General features: G+C 50.4%; 1 protein-coding gene across 3 annotated transcripts in view; it reads left to right on the top strand.

Annotated features, from left to right (window-relative positions):
* The first annotated feature begins 6,090 nt into the window (after positions 1-6,090).
* Positions 6,091-7,034, top strand: part of METTL22 (methyltransferase 22, Kin17 lysine) — an 88,200-nt gene continuing 87,256 nt past the window's right edge. For all 3 annotated transcript variants that reach the window (XM_085017631.1, XM_085017632.1, XM_003124617.7), the window contains exon 1: positions 6,091-6,155. The gene's annotated coding sequence lies outside the window, so the exon portion shown is untranslated. The remainder of the gene's footprint in view (positions 6,156-7,034) is intronic.

The raw sequence follows: 7,034 nt of genomic DNA, 5'->3' as shown, positions 1-7,034 counted from the left end.
GGTGTAAGCTGCAGATGCAGCTCGGATCCCACATTGCTGTGGCTCTGGCGTAGGCTGGCAGCTACAGCTCCAATTAGACCCCTAGCCTGGGAACCTTCATATGCCGAGGGAGCAGCCCTAGAAAAGGCAAAAAAAAAAAAAAAAAAGGTGGGGAGGAGTTCCCGTCGTGGCACAGTGGTTAACGAATCCGACTGGGAACCATGAGGTTGCGGGTTCGGTCCCTGCCCTTGCTCAGTGGGTTGACGATCCGGCGTTGCCGTGAGCTGTGGTGTAGGTTGCAGACACAGCTCGGATCCCGTGTTGCTGTGGCTCTGGTGTAGGCTGGCAGCTACAGCTCCGATTCGACCCCTAGCCTGGGAACCTCCATATGCCGCGGGAGCGGCCCAAGAAATGACAAAAAAAAAAAAGGTGGGGGATAATGATATAATGGAAAAGAGTAGGATGGACTGGGAGTTTGTGCTTGGTAGATGCAAACTATAGCATTTGGAGTGGATAAGCAATGAGATCCTGCTGCATAGCACAGGGAACTGTATTTAATCACTTGTGATGGAACATGATGGAAGATAACTGAGAAAAAGATAACTGTACAGCAGGAATTGACAGAACATTATAAATCAATTATAATAAAAATTTTTTTAATTTTTTAAAAATGCAAGAGATATTCTCAGATCACCTCAAGGAGTATAGGAAAGTCATGCCTGACGCCGCATTCTCTGTCATTCATTCCATCGTGGCTCAGCAGAAAACAAATCTGACCAGTGTCCAGGAGGACACAGGTTCGATCCCCAGCCTCACTCAGGGGGTTGGGGAATCCAGCATTGCCATGAGCTGTGGTGTAGGTTGCAGACGTGGCTCGGATCTGGTGTTGCTGTGGCAAGGCAGGTGGCTACAGCTCCGATTCGACCCCTAGCCTGGGGTGCGTCCCCAAAAAGACCAAAAAAAACAAACAAAAAAATCATCTCAAAGAAGTGAACTTGCCCGACTAGCTAGCCTGGGGAGAGCTCTCCACAATCACACATCAAGTGAGTGAAAATGATTACCCAGTGGCCTAGCTGGGCTTTGAGGAGGCAGAATTATCATCACTTGCTTTCAGCAGACCCAGGGGAAGAGCTCTCTCCAGGAGGACAAAATCTTCTAGGGCTGATTGGGGAAAAAACACCTCAAGCGTTTGGTAAACACACGACCTTTGGAAATGCAGCTGCTCCGAATACCCAGGCTAATAATTATCACCTGATGTCAATTTCCTACACGCTGGTTTCTTATCACACATCTGGCCCTCTGTCCACCTTCCTCTATTGCATACATGATGTGTCATTAGCCCAGGCGGGGCGGGAGTGTACACCCCGGCCTGTGGGAGTTGGCACAGTAACCCTTGTATTGCCAAGCCTGGGGGAGACTCTCAAAGGAAGAGACATGCCTGGGATACTAGAAAGCTTTTCACTCTAAGGCTCCATCCACCAGACGCGCTGAGACATTTCTGAGACCTGAGTCCGAATCCCAGCTCTGCCACTCAGTAGATGAGTCCTTTTGAGCAAAGCCCCTCACCTGTCTGAGCCTCAGGGATGCTTTTGTATGTAACTGAGACTCAGAAATGCAGGGGGGCCCTCACCTCCTAACCAGCAAAGCTCTGCAAGGAGGGACGGCTTTTCAGAATTCCCATCATGGCTCAGCTGTAGCAAACCTGACTAGTATCCATGAGGACACAGGTTCAATCTCTGGCTTTGCTCAGGGGACTAGGGGGACTTGGCATTGCTGTGAGCTGTGGTGTAGGTTGCAGATGCGGCTCTTGGATCCTGTGTGGCTGTGGCATAAGCTGGCAGCTGCAGCTCCTATTTGAACCCTCGCCTGGGAACTCCTATATGCCACAGGTGCATTAAAAAAAAAAAAAGACGGATGACTTCTCTTTCCTTTTATTCTGATCATCTGTGGCTGTGTTGCAAACTACCCTAAAATTTAGTAGCACAGACCATAGTAACACTTTTTTTTTTTTTTTTTTTTTTTGGTCTTTTTAGGGCCGCACCTGTGGCATGTGAACTTTCCCAGGCTAGAGACTGAACTGGAGCTGCAGCTGCAGGCCTATGCCACAGCAATGCTGGATCCAAGCTCACAGCAGTGCTGACTCCTTAACCTACTGAGCGAGCCCAGGGATCAAACCCACATCCTCATGGATACTAGTAGGGTTCTTAACCTGCTGAGCCGCAACGGGAACTCCCATAATAACTCTTGTTATGTTTATGGATTCTGTGGGTCAGGAATTCAGGCAAAGCACAGCAGGCCTGGCTTGTCTCTGCTCCATGATGTCCTGGAGCCTCAGCTAGGAGGACCCCAGTAGCATAGGTGACTCACACAGCCAGAGGCTGAAAAACTGGGTCTGGAGCATCCCTGGCAAGACATTGTCCACTGGGAATCAGCTTGTGTCCCCCACTCCCCAAAAAAAAGATAGGTTCAAGTCCTAACCCTAAACCTGTGCACATGAACTTAATCGTAAAATAGGGTCTTTGCAGGGTAAACAGATGTCCTTAGAAGAAGAAATTTGGACAGAGACCCAGAGGGAAGATGGCCAGGTGAAGATGGAGCCGCACTTGTCACGGCAATGACACATCTACAAGCCAGGGGTCACCAGGAGTCACCAAAAGCTAGGAGAGAGGCAAGAAAGGTATTACAGGCCGAACGTGCCTCCCCGAATTCATATATGGAAGCCCTAACCCCTACTGTGGCTATATTTGGGGATGGGGTGTCTAACGAAGTAATTAAGGTTAAATGAGGTCATAAGAATAGGGCCCTGATCTGATGGGGTTAGTGGCCCTCTAAGAAGAAACTCCAGAGGAAGTTCCCGTTGTGGCTCAGTGGAAACGAACCTGACTAGCATCCATGAGGACGCAGGTTTGATCCCTGGCCTCGCTCAGGGGGTTAATGATCTGGAGTTGCGTGAGCTGTGTTGTAGGTCGCAGACACGGCTTGGATCTGACACTGTTGTGGCTGTGGCTTAGGCCGGGAGCTACAGCTCTGATTCGACCCCTAGCCTGGGAACCTCCATATGCTGCAGGTGCAGTCCTAAAAAGACCAAAAACATAAAAAGAGACACCAGAGAGCTTGCTCCCTCTCTTCCTCTTCAGGCACTCAGAGAAGAGACATGTAAGGAGAGTGAGAAGGTGGCCATCGGCAACCCAAGGGGAGGTCCCTCGCCAGAACCCAGCCACCCGGCACCTTGATCTTGGACTTCAGGCCTCCAGGACTGTGAGGAAATAAATTCACTTTGTTTTAAGCCACCAAATTTGTGGTCATTAGTTACAGCATCCATAGGACCTTAAAACCATTCCATTGGAGTTCCCATCATGGCTCAGCGGTTAAAAAAAAAAAAACCCACTAGGATCCATGAGGATGCAGGTTCAATCCCTGGCCTCCCTTAGTGGGTTAAGGATCTGGCATTGCCGTCAACTGTGGTGTAGGTTGCACATGTGGCTCAGATCTCTGTTGCTACAGCTGCGGCATAGACCAGCAGCTGTAGCTCCAATTGGACCCCTAGCCTGGGAACCTCCATATGCTGCAGGCATGGCCCTAAAAAAGTAAACAAACAAACAAAAAAAACTTTTCCATCAATCACATTTGCAGGGCCTGGCCAGAGAGTGAACAGTGGATTCAGCTGGGCCTGTTGAGCTATTTCCCCCCCACCCCAACACATCCGGGATATTTACCACCTGAATGGACTGGTATAACAGTGGACCCTTGAACAACACAGGGGCTGGGGTCACCGACCCCCTGCACAATCAAAAATCTAAATATAACCTTACAGTCTGCAGATTCGGCCAGTCATGGATTGTGTAGTACTGTAGTGCCTACGTAGTGGGGGAAAAAAAAGAAAAAAAGACCTATGAATTGACTCATGATGCACAGTTCAAACTCATGTTCAAGGGTCACCTGTATTGGTTTATAAGTCCTGTTGCCATTTCTTGAGTGCTCACAGCATGCCAAGGAGGATGCTAACTGCTTTGCGAGTTTTATTCTCTTTTCCCTTGCAGATACGGAGAAATCCAGCATGGTTTGCCAATGGGAACCAGTAGCTGCTTCTGCCCTTGGGGTGCTCACAACCTGGTGGGGGAGACAGGTAAACAGGTCACAACAAGCAGAGTCACAGGTGCTCTGATAGGGAGGGTAGAGAGTACCGAGAGGATCCAGAGTCTCAGCATGTAAGCTGAAGGAGGAGAAAATCGGGGAAGGCTTCCTGGAGGAGGTGACCCCCCAAGCAGGGTTCCCACTCTGCCATAACTTAGTGTAGGGCTCTCACGGCAAATCTCCTTTGGACCTCATGAATGATGTAAGGACAAAGTATTAGGGACCAAGGACTCCTCGGCTTCCCACTTGAGGAAGGGTTCTAGGTCCTAGAAACTGCTCCATGATACTTCCCCTTACATCCTATTGGCTTTATCCCATTAGTTTAACCTCATGATCTCATTATTGCAAGGGAGGCTGGGAAATAGTTTTCATGTGAGGGAGGCCTGGGCCCAGCAAATATATTATACAACTAAGAAAGGAAAGGAGAACAGATAGGGGCTTCACTTCAGGGAGGAAAGGTTGACAGAATCCAGAGGGAGAGTTTGAACTTGACCCTGATGATGATAGGAAGCCTGTGATGACGTGAATTACCTCAACATCACAGGGAGGAGCTGCCCAGACCCCCAGCAGCTATCTGTCCGACTCCCTAATGAATTAGAGCAGCCGAGAGACGGCCGGTGACATTGAGTCTGTATTTGCCCACCCTCTCTGAACACCCTGTGCAGTTCATTGGACAAATCGAACTTTTTGAGCAGCTCCTGTGTGCCAGGTAGTGCCTGGGTGGGGAGAGGTGGTTATTTTAAATAGGATGTTCGTGGAAGAGCTCACTGAGAAAAGGAGGCTTGGGCACAGGCCCAAAGCAGGTGGGTGTCCTGGGGAGATGCTTCCCTGGTGAATAGGCTAGTCAGTACAAAGCACTTGAAAGGACCATGATTGATTGGGGTGGTTGGAGATGGGGAGGGGGGAGCGACTGTAAGAATCCTGGCTTCTCTTTCTGTCCAAGGTGGGGTGCCTCCAAGGGTTTGAACAGAGGAGGGATGTGATCTAACTTTTGTTTTTATTTTTATTTTTTTATTTTTTTATCTTTTAGGGCCACACTGGCAGCATATGGAGGTTCCCAGGCTAGGGGCTGAATCCAAGCTGTAGTTGCCAGCCTATGCCACAGCCACAGCAACGCAGGATCCAAGCCGAATCTGTGACCTACACCACAGCTCACAGCAATGCCAGATCCTTAACCCACTGAGCAAGGCCAAGGATCGAACCTGCGTCCTCATGGATGCTAGTCAGATTCGTTTCCGCTGAGCCACGACGGGTACTCCCTGACTTTTGTTTTTAAAAGATAGCTCTGCCTGCTTTATTCTCACAAGTTTTTAGACAAAAAAACAAAAACAAAAACAAAAACCCAGAGGTGTCTACACTACCTTCTTCAGCGCCCCCCTAGCACACCAACGTCCCCTGGGAACAACCCAACCAAGACTTCATGGGATCCTAAGATACCTAGCTAGCTCTCCATATACTGTCCTGGGGAGTTTAGGAAATAACCCATTTCCTTTAAAAACACTTACTTCTGTTGCTTGGTCACTCTAATAACGCCCCATGAATCTGATGTGGACCCTCAGATGCGCATGTAAGTGCGTGCACATTTTACATCTGTGGTCCTCTGTGCTTAGAAGTTTACCCAAAGTGCAACAATTGCATGAGATTTCATTTCCCGTTAGACGCCAATTAACACTGAGATTTTTGATTCGCCTGGTTTTGGCGACTTGCTGAGTGCGGGAGTGAATGAAATGAGTACCAGCTATTTTTAATGAGTACTAAAAGCAAGGATAACAATTAATATATAGCTAGCACGCTGGTCAACCGCGCAGGCAAAGCCGGACAAGTGAGAGCAAACCTAGGCAGGCGCCTCCACAGGGCTGCACCTGTCTGCCGGCGACGCTAGCACGCATGTGCGGCCTGGCAGGTAGGCGTGGCCACAGGGTGATTCGAGAGACGCACGCTTAGGGGGTGGGGCCGCGCCTGCGCAGGCCGCCCCTCATGGCGGCTGCCTGGGCACAGTGGTGAGTGGATCGGGTGGAACTTCAGGCTGCGGCCAGCCGCAGGTAAGCCCCGGGGAGAGGCGGCGGCACGGAGTGGGGTCCGAGGGGCCTCCTGGCTCTGAGCCTGGCTCTCAGGTGCAAGCTCCCATCGACCTGAATCCTAAGTTCCCACTTAGCCTCAGTTTCCCCTTTTCGGCAAGGGTGTTGGAAGAAGTCCCTGCTGTCACCTGGGTTTCAGTCCCCAGTCCAAACAGCCCCTCTGGGTTTCGGATTAGGGAGGGAGGGTGGTGCCCGGGCCGCGACTGCAGTTTGAGAGACCCATGCTTAACCCGCTAGAGTGGAGTTCAGGGAGGTTGCAAGACAGAAGGAAGAGCCCCAGGGGAGGAGGGCCCTGGAGCCCGTCTCCAGCTCTCCACGCCGTGGCCAGTGCTGTGTCTTTGTCCACATACCCGGGCCTGAATTCCAGACTCCGCACCCAGTCCTGGTTGTGGATGAGCTTGTGACACCCCCAAAGAGAAAGTCTAGGAAGACAGAGAAGTATTTCAATCCCTAGATCCCAGCAAAACCGCTTTGAGGGGACAGCCCTAACTGGAGATCTCTTAAGGAGGATGACCGATGGCAGTATCCGCATCTGGCTCCTTAGAAGAGCTAAGGGCATTTAACTGCCGTGGGGTGAACCTGCAGCTCAGAGGAGGGGGCGGGGATCCCGTCTGCAGTCGGGATGTCCTTTCCTTCCTCTCCAGTGAGGAGGGGACTGAAGCCCGTGCAGGCCCAGCATTCCCCGACAGAGACTGAGTTAGCTATTCCTAAGTAGAGAAACTATTAACCTTTTTTCCATCTTCAGCACACCCTTTAATAGTTATTCTTATCAGTGCTATGATTTGCTGTTGTTATTTGCTGAGCATTTACTGCGTCCTGATCCCTGAAAGTCATCACTCGTTT

Source organism: Sus scrofa, chromosome 3, assembly GCF_054392235.1.
Source record: "Sus scrofa isolate SSC_HxYL_T2T_F1_AM1 chromosome 3, Sscrofa_HxYL_maternal_Yorkshire_Landrace_v2.0, whole genome shotgun sequence".
Taxonomy (NCBI): domain Eukaryota; kingdom Metazoa; phylum Chordata; class Mammalia; order Artiodactyla; family Suidae; genus Sus; species Sus scrofa.
The sequence above is the reverse complement of the archived record's forward strand: the minus strand, read 5'-3'. Positions and strand labels throughout refer to the sequence as shown.